At 39.2% G+C, this 15515-nt stretch overlaps 1 protein-coding gene across 8 annotated transcripts in view; it reads right to left on the bottom strand.

Annotated features, from left to right (window-relative positions):
- CALD1 (caldesmon 1) overlaps nucleotides 1–14651 on the bottom strand; it is a 216792-nt gene extending 202141 nt beyond the window's left edge. For 2 of the 8 annotated variants that reach the window (XM_067559125.1, XM_067559131.1), the window contains exon 1: nucleotides 14388–14641. The gene's annotated coding sequence lies outside the window, so the exon portion shown is untranslated. Of the gene's footprint in view, nucleotides 1–2099; nucleotides 2119–13398; nucleotides 13420–14387 lie in introns of those variants that run through there. The other 6 variants (XM_067559132.1, XM_067559133.1, XM_067559134.1 and 3 more) reach the window with 6 other exon arrangements.
- Nucleotides 14652–15515: the final 864 nt, after the last annotated feature.

The following is a 15515-nucleotide window of genomic DNA, read 5'->3' as shown; positions in this document are numbered from 1 at the left end:
CTTGGGTCTTTTGCTGATGAAAATCCTCAGAGAAATGTTCAACATATTCAGATTATTCCACACTTCATAATTATGGGTTCTTAATGTTAGCAAATGTGTTAAATGCTCTTAAATTCTAGCCACCCTTCACTGATGGAAGCATTTACCTAGTACATCCTCTGTGGTCAATGTGGGAGTTCTACCTAACTAAAAATAATGGAAGGAATTCTGATGATTTAAGAAGTAAACAAACACCAGGCCTGAGAATGTGAGGGTTGGGATGAAAACATGATTTAGAGCTCCATGCATAGGGCTAGAAATCAGGATTCACAGGTTCTGTGCCTGGGTCTTTCATTGTCTGTTTTTTACCTTAGCAGAGACACAAACTCTCTCAGTGCACATCTCTGAATTGTTTATGATATTTAACTACTTTATACAGGTAATGGGTGTGTCAATTAATATTTCTAAAGTATCTCAATATTGGTGCTCTCTACTCAGGTGAAGACAACACTGAAATAGCAGGGATATGGTAAAATCAGAATTAAATGCCCTGAGACAACAATGCACTGTGCTTGAATTGAGGCTTGCCTACTAAACCTTCCCTTGTTTGAGCACCTAATTCATTCAAAAGGAAGATCCAGAGGGGACTAAATGGCTCAGAAGATTTGTAACAAGATACAAAGCCTTTCACTTCTAGGTTTCACTGTGAATTTGGTGGAGTTCAGCAGTGAACAGAAAGTCATTCCCACTTGACGACTCTTTCATGCCCCACGCGAAATGAGTTGGTGATCTCAGTCCATTTGTGAGTGGATAAATGTCCATATCTCAAAATGGATCATCATAACTGGTACAAACTGGCACAACATATAGTGCAGGAAGTGAGCTCTCACTGTACTTTTTCCATGGATAATAAGCAAATTTCACAACAGAAAGAAGTGCCACCTTTCTCTAGCAATTTTTTAAAAAATCTTTAGACAGAAACAGATATTCTCTCCCCAGCAACATAGTGTTGTATCAGTCAACAGGACAGATATAAAATTCCAAATCTTAAAGGCAGAAAAAGTTACATGGTGATAGGGACAAAATGTTAAACTTGTTCTGTAAAAGGAATTTCAAGAGTATGAAGATGAATATTCTCCTCCCTCTTTTTCTAGATGAAGTTCTAATAGCTTCAGGAAATACAAAGAGATTATGTAAAACCATATATCAAATAGGATAAATCTTGGTTTGTACACTTACTATAGGATTTGTACTGTCCTGTACAGAAAGAATTTCAAACAATCCCCACACTGTCTCCTAATTATATCACTGGAATTGTATCAATTCCATTCTATGCCGTCTCTTTCTCATCAATTCTGGTTTCTGTATCATGCTCAGCTATTATTTTGCTCCCTTCTGAGTACTCTAATAAAAGTCAAATGCGACAACTGCATCATCTCAGTCTCTTAAATTCTCTCTGCTACTGTTAGTGCATACAGAATACAAAAAAAGAAAAAAGTGCATCACCTAACAAAATAATGATTTTTAAGAATACTAAGCATCTGTAAAACTTCAGTTTCAAAGTTCTGTACAAACTAAATATCTGCAATCAAGTGTTTAACTTTACACCTTTGAGCAGTCCCACTGAAATCAGTGGAGCTACATTAATTAACATTGCCCTTTTTATTGATTGCAATGTACCCACTGAGGTCAGTGTTACATGAATAGGGTTTTAATCCTTACTCTGGAGTACCTGAAACAGGTTGCTTTTTAGAAACAGAATACATACCTCAATGAGCCATTGGTTTATTCCAGAATCGCAATTCCTTGGTGTAATAAATTCAGAAATTGATAGGTCTAAACTATTGATTGACTGAAAACTTCAAAAGGTTCTCAACAACAAAGATGTAGAATTGGTTCTGTGTTTATACAGCCCCTGGCACAATGGGATGGGGGTCTATAACTATGGCTACCCCAATATAAATAAACATTAATAAGAATAGTGGACCAAGCACATAACATAGTGTCAGGAATTCTGAAAGCACATATGTCACTGATCTCTTGATCAATTCACTTTACATATAAGGAAACACACAGCTAGAAAAGCCACATGGAAATAACTATCAAGTTTATCTACCTACCTTAGGGTTTTATACTGCTGCCCATCACCATAATAACTGAGCTCCTTCCATGTTAAAAAAAAATTGCAGAAGTGACTCCCTCATGGAGTTATTTGCATTTCTCCCTTTTGGGGATAAAAACTATTTTTACAGCTCTTTAAGTACAGGACCCAATGTGCTACATATTCTTGCATAATCCCAAAGAACAGTTTGACTGGAAAAATAACTAGTGTAAGTCAAATGTTTGCTTTGATATTTGCCAAGTAAAATGATTGCACATTAGGAGATTTATGTTGTATTTTTGGCTGATTTGGATTAATGTTAATCAACAATTTGAAAAGTACAAAAAAAAGGGTACTGTGAGTGTTTGAATGTGACAGGATTGCAGTTAAGCTCATATGGAAATAGTCTCTCCTACCATGATACACAAAATCTTGGAGGAAATTTTTGAAGTTCTAAAAGGAGGGGAGGAGATCTATGTTGGCATTAGAGATAGCACTCTACCTGGGACCTTGCAGGGGAAAGTCTCCATTGGCTTCAAAGGAGTTACTCCAAATTTACACAGGTGTAACAAAGCAGAATTTGGCCCCTACTCTCAGTTTCCTTCGTTTATTTATTGCTCTGTGTTGACACGCCTTTTAAAATAAATAAATAAATAAATTCCTTAAATTAACTCTCCCAGAAAGTTTCACAAGGATTCTGGGCTTGATTCTGATCTCACATCTTGGAATCCAAAGTACTACCACTGAAGTCAGTGACGTAACACTAGTATTAAACCATTGTGAGATCACATCAGGCCCTGCGTCCTTAATGAAATGACCACTATTAGCTTATCTCCACGTTTCCATTTTTTAGGATTTCTGCATTGAATTCACATGAGCAATATCCACAGACTAAGAGATACATTTTAAAGTGATGGCTATTTTCTCCTGCTGAAAACTAGAGAATGCAGCAGCTATCCCAATTCTTATTAAAAACAAAAACAAAACAAAAAAACTACAGGTGTTGTATTTTGTTAACAGAAGCATTTATGAACACCACACATGTGAATATACTATAGAAACTATCCGGCACTGGCTGGGGAGAATGGGTGAGTTGATCTAATGTCTACTTTTTAAGGCCTCAATCTTTGGTGTTCAAGTCTAAATCATGGAAAAGCACTAAGTTCTGTTCTCAATTATAAGAGCAATCCCACTGAAAATCAATGAAGTCCCTATTTAGGGTCCAATCCAATGCCTATTTATGTCAGTGGGAACTTTGCCATGGACTTCAGTGGGCATTGGAAAGAAATAATTTTCTTGGGTTATAATGGCTTTTTAGGTCAAGTTAGTCACACTGATCCCCAGACTTTTGTGGTGTCAGTCAGTCAGACAGACAGAGACAGACAGAGTCACCAAGCTCAGTTTGGTCCTTATAAGGGACACACATTTCCCACACATTTAGTACATTCCCTTCATTTTTTACTAAACATGGACAGATCCCTTATCTGATGTGCTGACACAGAAGACCAGCATGGAGTCTCCCCTCCCCCATTTTAACTATTTGATAGCTATACATTGCTTCTAAAAACTGCTTTCACATCCATTCCAGGATGCAGTGAATGAAAGAAAAACCCTATTTATCATGGATGATTTGTAAATTTGTTAGGACAGACACTTAAGGAATGGCACACTCAACATTTTTAGTTTGCTAGGCAATGCACTAAAACTTTAGCCTCTTCTGGAGGAGGCCTGACTGCAAATTTTGAGCTAGGTCACCAGTAAAAACAAAAACACATTAGTTGGTATGAGCCTAAAACTCCTGTTTGTGCAAATCAAAAAAACTTCACCACAAAACGTGGCCTAGTTGGCAGCCATTACTAAGAAACACACATCAACAAGAGGGAACTAACCAGATTAGGACTGAGGCCTAGGGGCCAAGCTACACGATGAATGCATCGGAACAACAGGTTCGGGCTTTCATGAGCACTACATTCACCTACACATTCAAGTTGTTGGTTTTTTTTTAAATGAACTCCCTCTAAAACATGTATCATATAAATTTGCTTTAATACCGTCACCTCTTACATTTGGACCTTGAAAGACAGAAAACCATAGAGATGAAATAAACGTTTTCAATCAAGCATTAATACTTGCTGTACCCTGATATATTTGTTATTGAAGGGCTTTTCCAATGTCTCAGGGAGTCACTTGAGAATCTGAAATAATAAGATCTGTTTTTTCCCAAGGTAATTCAGTTCCTGCGTGGAGAAAACACTATGAGAAGACCAGATATTCTGTTGCTTTGGTTTCCTAAGTGGCTCTCTGATACCTTTGAAACACCCTGAAGAACAACTTGGCTTTAAATATATGTATTGTTATTTATTTGATGCTATTCAAATTTGCTTGGCAGAGGCTATTTTGGGCTTTATTAATGTTCTGATGGAGTCCCAACTGACACCATTAGGAGTGGGTTCAGTCTCATATTAGGAATAATCAAATGATGCCTCGTCATGTACAATCTAAAAGCAACCCCTCAACACCATCCCCTTGCTTTAACAAATCTAGATTTTCGAAAGAGCTGGGAAAGTAAACTTCCTGTCCAAAAACCTTCCCGTTGCAGATTAACTATTTGAAACTACATAAAGAGCTGAATAGATTACTGAACAGCTATGGTTATTTTCCATAAACTGTAAACAGAAGCAGCACCATATCTCAGAGGGAAATTCTCTGGCTATGAGAAACTAAACCACACCTAGGTTGCTGGTTCCTATCCAGCCACGATTGATAATGACAAAGGTGTTACCATCTGATGGCTGATGGACTATGTGAACTGAGTCTCTATCCAGTTCCCAGCAGACAAATATCCATATTGAAAAGCCAATTGCCAAAACTGATACGCTTGATGGAAATCAGAGAGGCTCAAAGGTGTTGGAGCATGGAGGTGGAACTAGCCTCTCTCACTTAGTTGTGGTCCCTTCATGGAAGGGCAGACAGCATTTTGGAGGGGCAGAGAGGGAAACATGTAATACTGCTACCTGTACTGTACCTATTCTGTGACTAAAAGAATATAGAGGGCCAGATTCTGATTTCAGTTAGGCCCCTTTAAGTTTTCAGAGGAGTTACTGGGCTCAATACAGGGAGTAACCAGATGACATTAAATAGCCTCTGTTAAACAGGAGGTCAGACTAGATGATCTAATGGGTCTTCTGGCCTTAAACTTTCAGTCACTGGATCCCTATCAATGTCATGGAGGCCAGAAACAGGTCCATGGTCTCCAAATCTATTAACATGGCACAGATAATTCTATTTCTAATTTATTTTAAACAACCCAAGAACTCTGGCAGGGAGTATATCGTATATAATTTCATTGCTGCAACAACCTAACTAGCTTTCTCCTTTGAAAACACACATGCAGTTGTATACTGGTTTTGTTATTTTCTGTCCCAGGATTTTGATGGCCAAAAAAATACACACTTGTAAAGAAAATAAATCACCATGGTAAAAAGTAAATGCTCACTTGTTCAGATGACAGTGTAGTAACGTGTCTCTGCACTGTTTCACTATGGGCATTTGAGGTGGAGGAGGGGTGGGGGATCTTTTCCTATAGGCTCTGGCACTCCAAATGAACCATTTTGTAGCCTCTATCAAACTATTATGCAAAGAGTTTTGGTCTGCAAGTCTGCACACATTGATCCTTTCCTGCCCCAAAAGCTCTCTCCGCTTCTACAGAGACAGCACAAACAAGAGGTTAGTCCCCTTCCCCACACCCTCTCCCCCAAAGGACTCTCCAAAGCCTTTCCCCCTCTGTAAACTGGAATTATCATTTTACTGCATCTTTAGCCATGAATGAGAGCAGGATTTCGTCCATTGTGCCAGATCCTCAACAACTGTAAATCGGCACAGTTACAATGACTTCAGCTGGTGTAAACCAGCATAGATCCATTGAAAATGAGGCCCTTGGATTTTTAAACCTGCAGTATACAACACTGTTTACAATTTATATCTCAGGGATCTAAATACAAGAACAAAAACCAGTAACAGAGTTTTTAAATGCGCCTTAGTAGAGGAAGTTGAAAACATTACTAGTATGCTGCTTTTCCTTTTTCACTCTGACAGGACATAACTCTCAATGTGTTACCCCTTGTTTGTATAAGGTGTCCAGTGAGCAAGCCATTTACTATTGTGGTTAAAGTGAATGAAGCTCAGACCTTTCCATATATGGCAGTGCCTTTTAATCACTAGGGTACGAATAAGCAATGGAATTTTACTTGGCTTTTGATTTTACCATGCCCTGTCTTCTATGAAATATTGTTTTCTGATGAATGATTATTATTGAATGCGGGGATAATTTTGACCTGAGTTTCAGCAACCCAGAATGTACATAAAACAGAGAAAGGGGGCCAGATTCTGAACTCAATTATCCCAGCATAAATCCTGAGTATCTTGTTGGAAGTCTTAGTTACTCCAGATTTATACTAGGATCGTTTAGATCAGAACCCAGCCAAAAGATGTTCAGATTAAAACATGGACCAAATTTGCCTCTCATTTACACCAGACACTAGATTTACACCAGTTTAATTGACAGCAGAATTTGGACAACTGATGTTTTAAGTTTTAAAAAGGATTTGAATTGGGATGCTTTTATCAGCGTACTGTAGATCAGCCACAAAGACACATGGCTATATTTCAACTGGATCACTAAACACTCATTCATATTGATAGCAATTAAAATGACATACTTCAAACAAAACTGGATTTTAAAGACTGAAATTGCAAAACAACAGCTGTAGTGCATCAGCCCTCCGAATGAAACCCATCATTTTCATAGCAGGGGTATGGCTATGTATCCAAAGTTAATTTCTGCTCTCAGAACTGCACAAAGAATCTAAAAACTCTGATATTCTGCTATCCCCACATGCCTACCCCTCCTCTCTCTCTACCCACAGGCCATATGAAGGCAAAACATCAGAGTTCTGAAGCTGTGTGTGGAGCCAAGAGAAGAATTTTACCATGTGCCATTAGGCATCTTGTGATATCAGCAGTGGATGGGAGAAGCTATTCAGATAAAATAAGAGCTGACCAGAATCTTCCCCCATATCTCAAAACTAACTCGACCAGTTCCTTTTTCAAGGGTTGCAAAAAAGTTCCACAAACTATTTTCCCAAACCTCTGACCATTGTAAGTGGGTTGGAACAAGATACCAAATTCAGTCCTAATGCTAACAAGCACAACTGCTTTTTAAAAATAGATGGGATTTCATAACAGAGCAGAGAAGGAAAAGCGAGATTGTCTCTAGCTCATTGTGGGGTTGGAATGGGGGCAGGGGTGGAAGAGGAGTAAAGAGGAATCTCTCTAGCTCATCCCAGGGGATTGAACAGAAATTGTTCCTGCTGCAGCTGCTCTTAATAGAACGTGAATATATGGATTTTTGAAGGAACACCCGCCAGCTGTTACCGTCCCCTGAAACTGCAAGGAGTAAAGAGGTGTCCTGTCATTGCTTATGGGAGGGAACCATAAGCAGTGTTCCACTGTACTGAGCCATTCGCTGTCTGAGGCAAAGAAATGGTAACAGCACCCTACTGCATTCACATTTACAAAAGGACATAACCAACATCAAAGAACTACTGGAAGAAACAAATGGATCACAATATCCTTACTTGGGCAAAATTCCCTTTGAAGACAATGGGAGTCTGGCCTGTATAAGGGCTGCAGGACTGAACCTTGAAATTTAAAGGAACATAGGAACTGCCCTTCAGGATTAGAGGAATGGTCCAGTACCCTGTCTCCGACAACAGCAACAACCAGCTACTTCAGAGGAAGGTGCAAAGAAACCCTGCAGTAGGTAGTCAGGGAATAACCGACATGGAAAGTTTCCTCCTAGATCTGTTAGTTAAAGAACTGTCATATTTCTAGTATCCTTCATCAATCCCATGAAAATTATGAGAATTATATAAATAGTGAATCCTATAATTTCTTCAACCTACAGCATTACCCCAAACTATCTAACATTAAAAAGTTTGCTTCATCAGCTTAAACTGAATCTATTTTCTTGACCTTTGAATACCAGTTTCTTGAAGCGGGACAGGAAGTGTGTGTGTGTGTGAAACCAAGTTTTCTTGCTGCATTTAACAATATTCCCAACATTTTTTATTTGTTAGGCTGTAAAAATACCCTTTGGACTAGATCCAAGCAGAGTATTTAGGGTAAAACATGTTCTCCACAAATATATTTATAACAATGAGCTAAATTCCCATTAGATTCTTTTTTCTATTTAAGGATATAAACCAGAAGGTGGTGTGTGAACGGGAGGGTTCCTTTTTGCTTCACACCCACTGCAACGTGTCTTGAGGAAAACTCTATTTGTATTCTGTAGACGCAGGGTGTTGAAATACGTAATGAAGTTTCCACTCAGTGAAATCTTTTCCAAGTAGGGTACTAACCCATTATAGCCTGTCTTAGCTACAGTGTTTCTGATTCAAATGCTCCTATCACTATGTGAAACGACAAGCAGATAAATGTTTAGAAGTTTGTTTAAAAAGTTTTTTTTGTCTTCCAAGCATTTAGACCACTTCTGCAGTGATATTAAAAAAATCATCTTCTTTCTCAAACCACATTTTTAGAATGTGCATTTAACAAGACGAATGTAAATGAGCATTTACACTTCCACATGCAGTTGCAGTAACTGTGCAAACCCCATGTCTATGTGTAATTCTGAAAGCCTAAGCCACTGACCCTAGTAGAAGTTCCAGTGAACCATTTTCAGCTGGTTACTATAGGTTCTGTTTTGTTTTGGAACAAATTTACTCTGTTAGCCTACTGGATCCTCCAGGAGCAGCCAAAACAGACTAACTGTAGTCCTAATCTAATGGACTTTCCATTAAGAAGGGTGTATAGCATATAGTGTCTAAAGGAGTCTCTAAAAAAAAATAGGTATTAACACCACCACTTTGGACTTCCATCCCAGGTCCTCAAAGCCCATTACAGAACAGGAATGAATTAAGCCTTAATGCTTATAAACTAGATACACTAAGGTAAGGATTTATTTTACAGATATGGAAACTGAGGCAGAGAGCTCTCCCAATTGTTACTCTGGCATTTTAAGAACATGATTAACAGTCCATTCAGTAATTAAAAATTGTTTCCCTAACTCTGTCCAGTCAGATATATTGGGGGGAAAGATGGTAGGGAAAAGATTAGAATTCTACCTAGTTCACAACTGCTACTGTTTATATACAATTCTCATTGGTAGTGAGAGCTGACAGATGAAAGACTGATTGGGCATAGAGACTGAACTCATCACACATTCCCTTACAGATGAGTTGAGATGCTTTGGGAGAGCAGTAGTGTTGGGTCTGCATGGCTACTGCTTTGCGAATTCTGCAGATAAACTTTAGTTGCAAGGGCTGTCAATCCACCTCCACTCAAAGTCCAAATGTTGCCAAAATATCTCAGATGTTCTCTTCCACTTGATATTGATTAGCTAATTTATACAAAAGCTTCAGCAGAAAGCTGAAAATAAAGAGTTACATAGTTCAACAATCATGTGACCTCAGTGACCTCAATGTTTCATCCAGAAAGGTCAAATCTAATCTGATCTTCAAAATGCCTTTGAGTCGAATTTCAGCTTCAGTTAAATCCTTCTCAAACCATTTTCTTTGAGGACAGCAATGGCTATAATTACACACATGCACTTGCACACCAAGTACATATCATGTTATGTACAAGGCCACATACGTTAAAATGCAGCTATACCCAATAACCACTCAGTTGTAAAAAAAAATTTCCTTCTAAAATAGCTATAAAAGCTCAGTACCAATGAGCAAACTGATCTGTGTGTGTGTGTGTGCAAATGTGTATATGTCTGATGAAGGGAATTTTAGCAAGGAAACAACTATATTGTTATAAGAGTGTCAATTAAATTATTATAAAGAACAGGCTTTTTTTTTTTTTTTTTTTTTAAAAGGATGAAAACTACTTTGACTAGTAGCATAGCATTAGCTAACATTCTACTAATGTTCTGTAAAGTAATCCTGCCTACCTCAGGCTTTGCTCATCTGGGGCCCAATCTGCAAACCCTTTATACATGTAATTCCCCTTGAAGATAATGAAAGATTTGTAGGATTTGACCCAGAAAACAAACAAAAAAAACTTTGGGAGTATCCCCTTCCCTTCTCTTGTTCCCAAGGGATTTGATGTAGCTATTGAAGATTGATAGCTAATACTGTATTCTCAGTCTCTTGCTCTCTCAGAGTATGTCTATACTGGAGCTAGAGGTACAAGTTTGCAGTTTAGGTAGACATACCTTTGCTAGCTCTAATCACAACAGTGTGCTAAAAATAGCAGTGTAGCCACAGCAGCAGAAGTGTTGAGAAGGGCTAGTACAACCCTATCTGAAACCTTAAGAATGCACGTGGGGCAGCTAGCCAGTCCCACCACTCATGCCCCTACAGCTATGCTTCTACTGGTAGCCCGCTAGTGCAGGTATGTCTACCTGAGCTGGAAGTCACACCTCCATCTCTAGTGTAGGCATATCTTTACACACACACACACACACACACACACACACACTTTTCTTTCAGCTCTTTGTTCTTGTGTCATAACTAAATTCAGTGGGTCAAATCCTCAGGTGATGTAAATCAGCATAGCTCCATTGACTTCAATGGACCTATGTCAATTTACACCAGATGAAGACTTGTCCAGATATGAATTATGGCCTATGTAACCACAAAAAATGTCAAATGCAAACTACAGAGAAAGAAGAGTGTTTATACAATCCCAGAGCATTAAAATTCCATTTGTCCCGCAGGAAAGGAATCCCACAGAAACTCATTGTTATACAATGGAATTTACCCTGTTGTGCCGCACATTTCCTGCAGGATAAGAGGAATTTTAAGGCCCTAGGACAGTAGGGCCCTATTGAAATGCAGTTTGGTGTAGCAGAAATGAGGAGAAAAAATACACCACACACTTTGCAAAACAGTTCAAACTATGCCACCTCATGTGCCCAAGACAATCCCCCATGTTCTGGCAATGCTCATGAGCACAGAGGCTATAGACTTTTAGAAAGGTGAGTAGATGGGGGGAGTGTTGGCAAAGAAAAATGAACTGCACTCTGTTTCTTTCCCAGCAGTACAGTCCACTTTTTAAAAAACAAAACAAAACCAGAAATAGTAAGAGCATGTTTTAGAGCACGTCCCGTTTGTTACATCTTTTGCAGTATACTCTAGATAAACCTCTCCACATTGCACCAGCAGCCAGGAGGAAATGTGGAAGGGCAGTATCTAACAAGGCAAGCCATGACTGTTGAGCAGGGCTGCACACTGATCCCCTCTATACCTACTCATGCACCAGAGTTTGATTCCAGTACAGTGGATGCAGCACCTCCAGTTGTGTGTGGGGAGCCATGGAAGCAATGCTATAGGGGCTGCTGCTACAGCAGTGTTTCTCAACCTTTTTTACCCAGAGTCCCCTAAACTTAAATAGACATACTTGCAGACCCTCAACCAGAGGTGATGGAGAGGAGGGGCTTGGCACGTGACTCCACGTGCCCTCCCAGATTTCTGCCTTCCATTTGGCGCTGCTCCCTGAAGTTGTGATGTAGCCAAGCAGAACGGCGGTATGTCTCTTTAGCTAGCTGCTGCCTGTTCAAGGAGTTAATGGCTATGAAGCAACCCCTTCTAATGGCAGGAGGAGATCTGTCTTCTGCAGTGATGCTGCAATTTTCGATTATGGCCCCAAAACCAGACAGGCTGGGTGGCCCACTGAGATGAGTCAGGCGGGTGGAGGTGGCGTTCCCACCACCCAGGGATGAAGCCTGAGCCTCAGCTCCACCGCCCAGGGCAGAAGCCCAGTTTACTTTGGCAGACCTCCTGATACTCGATCACGGACCCCCAGGGGGCCATGGACCCCCGCTGAGAACCAGTGTACTGCAGCAACCTGTTAAAATAATGTAACTGGCATCCATGTCTAATGCCACAAAGGTCACTGTCTCCTCTAGCAGCCTGCCAAAAAAAAAAAAAAAAAAAAAAAGTCAAGCGCTCTATTGCCCTATCATGTGTTGCTCCTAGCTCTTAGAGTAACTGGTCCCATTGCTATTCAATGAGTGGAATTCATTCCATCACTGCCATTGTGTCCTCGAGGAACAGTGAGCCTCCCATGTTCATGCGTTTTGTGTATCTTTTCCCCTATGTCATCTTGCATGAAAGGGAACGGACTATTTGCCCGTAAAATTAAATATAGTTCATAATGTTGAGCTTTCCATTCCTTTATGCCGTTCAGTGTGGAAAGATAGTGCTGCAGTAGTATAAAGTAGCAACTGCAGGAAATACCTTTATTTTCTCAATATGCTTTTACATTGCTCCTCATCAAAATGTATTTAGATGTGGCAAGCCATTACCTCTTCTCTCCTTGAGTCTGATCCTGCATTTGTTAACGAATAGTCTTGGGTGAAATCAGTACAATCATGTGAATAACAGCTGCAGGATTGGGTTGGGTTCCTTGTCATTTCATGCTGCAACAATGGGACGTTTTCAGGAAATACAAATTACTTCAATTTTCCTTCTATTCTCAAACAACCTGTCCAACATTTCTCCCAATACCACCGTGACAACCAAATGCCAAACATTAGTTATATGTATAGGTTTTACTGAATACGACCATCCTCATTTAACAGTCATCTGAAGACAGACAGACCTTCCCCAAAATACACTAACAGCTCTGCTCCCCCTTTTTCAGAAAGCCACTTCCATTAAGCAAGTGATTTTTTGTCAGTCACTTGAATGATCACATAAAATAGCTTTCACTATATTTGTAATGCATGTCAAGAAAAGCCCATTTTGATTGTTTAGAAGAAAGTAATTTCAGGATTCCATGATATTTCCCTATCCCAAATGCAAAATACTGCAAACAAACAACCATTGTATCGGCATGCACACACACACCCCAACCTGTCAATAGAATTAGAAAAAGAAAGGGTGTTGACCTCAGACTTATTTAATGCCTAATTCTACTAGCAAATTCATTTAAAATATGGTATGTGAAAGAGACAGACTACAAAAAAAAAAAAATTCTCCTCTCAAAGTTTGTTTCTTCCAGATGTTTCCAAGGGAAACAACGTTTCATTTTCATAGAATATTCTCCAACAAGCTTTTTTTTTTTTTTTTTTTTTTTTTTGGGGGGGAGGGAGGCGACTGGGAAAAGGAGGAAGAAACCTTCCCAAAAACATGAAGTCCTCAAAAGAAATCACATGCTGTAGAAAAGTAATTTAAAAAAAATATTTTGTGCATCCTTGCAACAAATAAATGAAATAGGGCATGTGAGAATAATCACCTTTAATATACCTGTGGGGTTGGTCAGGAGTTATCAGGTCTTCCTCTTGCCAGCCCCAAGTACCATTCTACAGCTAATCTTCCTCCATCTATCCGTATGCCCCTATCATTCCTTCCTATGAGGAATTCCATGCTGCACAAAATGTCACTAGTATCAACTATCAGGCTTGCACAATACACTGTATGAGCATGTCAAAAGTAGCTTGAAATGAAAGTCTGCTTCCTCTCTTTCTGGAATAGCAATCTCTCTCTCTCTCTCTCTCACACACACACACACACACACACACTCAGCTCCAGTCCCACCCATGAACAGTTTGGGTCCCCCCACCCCGCCCTCTCTTTTCACAGGAAAGACTACTTCATAAGAAACATTCTGGCAATACGCTGCTGTACATGTTAAGTCTGAAAACAAAAACGGATGCAGTCTATTGTCAACAAAACTTTTCTGAAAGACAGCCATAATAGACATCTGTTTCAGCAAATATCAAATCAGTTACAATGTTTTCCCTGCCTTCTCAGACTTCAGATTTTTTCTGCTTTAATAGCCCAGCTCTTAGGTTGCAAAATGAAAAGCAACTCAATCTATTAACCTGCAAAATCTTATTTCAATCACTCCTTTAAATTCACTTTAAAAGAAAACATGGATAGGCTATTGTTCCATAGGCAAGCATCCTCAAGAATACCACTGCATGGTCCAACTGGGTTTCTGCCTCCCTCCAAACAATGGGCTATCCTGCACGAGAGCCTTTCCATTTTGCCCAGGAATTGCACTTACTACGCAAAGCATGCATCCCCATGAAGAACAAAATTTTAAATCTTCTCTCACTAAGAGTCATTCACAATAAACATCTGCAAGGGGAAAAAAACTGCAGGCACCTTTAGTATATTTCCACAGCCCTGTTAAATGTAACATGCATTGTGGATATAGACATTAAACAGCAAATGCTTTCAAATCAGCTGGGGGCGCGGGGGAGGGGGGGAAGAGTATCTTAATCCCTTACCTCTGCAGCTGAAAAGTTTTCAACTAGTAGGAAGGAAACGAATAACTGACTGTTTAGGCAGGAGCACAGCAAGAAAGGTACACCAGCAGCCTAACACACAGCCCTATTCAATAAAACTACAGACTTTCCTTGGCCCCTCCCAAAAGTCAATGCTAAGTGACTACATATCCCTTATGTTTACAATTGGCAGCCAGTGGTATGCATTGTTCTCAATTTATTCTAATAAGCAGCCAATGACTACGCTTGAGCCAAGGTGGGTCCAGCCTGCCTGCAGAGATGCCTGTCATTCCCTAGGCATGCTCAGGAAGCCACTCATCAGAAAACCAAGACCTAAAAAGCTCCGAAAATTCATGCAAGCTGCCAAAAGTGTCTTGCTACATGCCCTTTTTTGGTTATCCTTAGCAGGGCCTCTGAAAGTAAATCCTCTGTCAGGAACAATCATAAGAAATGTTAATCTTGGAGAAAAGAGGCTGTCTTGTTGAACACAAATGGAGCTTAATAAAAAGAAATATACTGAAAGGAAAAGGGGCACAGTAAATATGTTTATTTTTTGCATCCGTTTTTAAGAAAAATTTAAAAAAGCATCATCAACACAACCAACTTCAGTGTATTGTTTTAATGAATACCATATGTATAAAGTGAATATAAAAACCTGTTTGTCTTTTACTGCAGAAATAAAAATTTTAAAAGCAATAATATGAAAGAGGAGTTGGCAGACAGGCAGTTTACCTGTCAAGTAGTGTGGCAGAAGTTACATATAGAATGTCCATGTTTAAAAATAGATTAAAATGCCATTACAATCTTTGACACTAATCACTGATCCTAAAAAATGTTGACTGATTCAGGTAAGCATTGAGTTAATAGATGTCCATCTATATATAAATTCTGAACAGCACTTTTCACTAAACTTTGTTTTCCATTAATCAAGTATGTTTGGATTAATCTTTACCCTGAAATGTCTTTTGTAGAGCATCAGAAAATTGCAGACTGTTCACAGAATTTTATTGGAGGCTTTACTTAACCACATGAGTAACTTAAAGACGCGAAAGAACAAATACAAAACACATGCATAGAAAAAAAGTGTGGTACATAAAGTATTTGCAAAGAATGAGATGAAATGCAACTTTT

This window comes from Emydura macquarii, unplaced genomic scaffold (genome assembly GCF_026122565.2).
Source record: "Emydura macquarii macquarii isolate MOO-44397 ecotype Brisbane River unplaced genomic scaffold, CSIRO-AGI_Emac_v2 contig_2205, whole genome shotgun sequence".
NCBI lineage: Eukaryota > Metazoa > Chordata > Testudines > Chelidae > Emydura > Emydura macquarii.
Note: the sequence above shows the minus strand (reverse complement) of the source record. Positions and strands in the feature narration are given on the sequence as shown.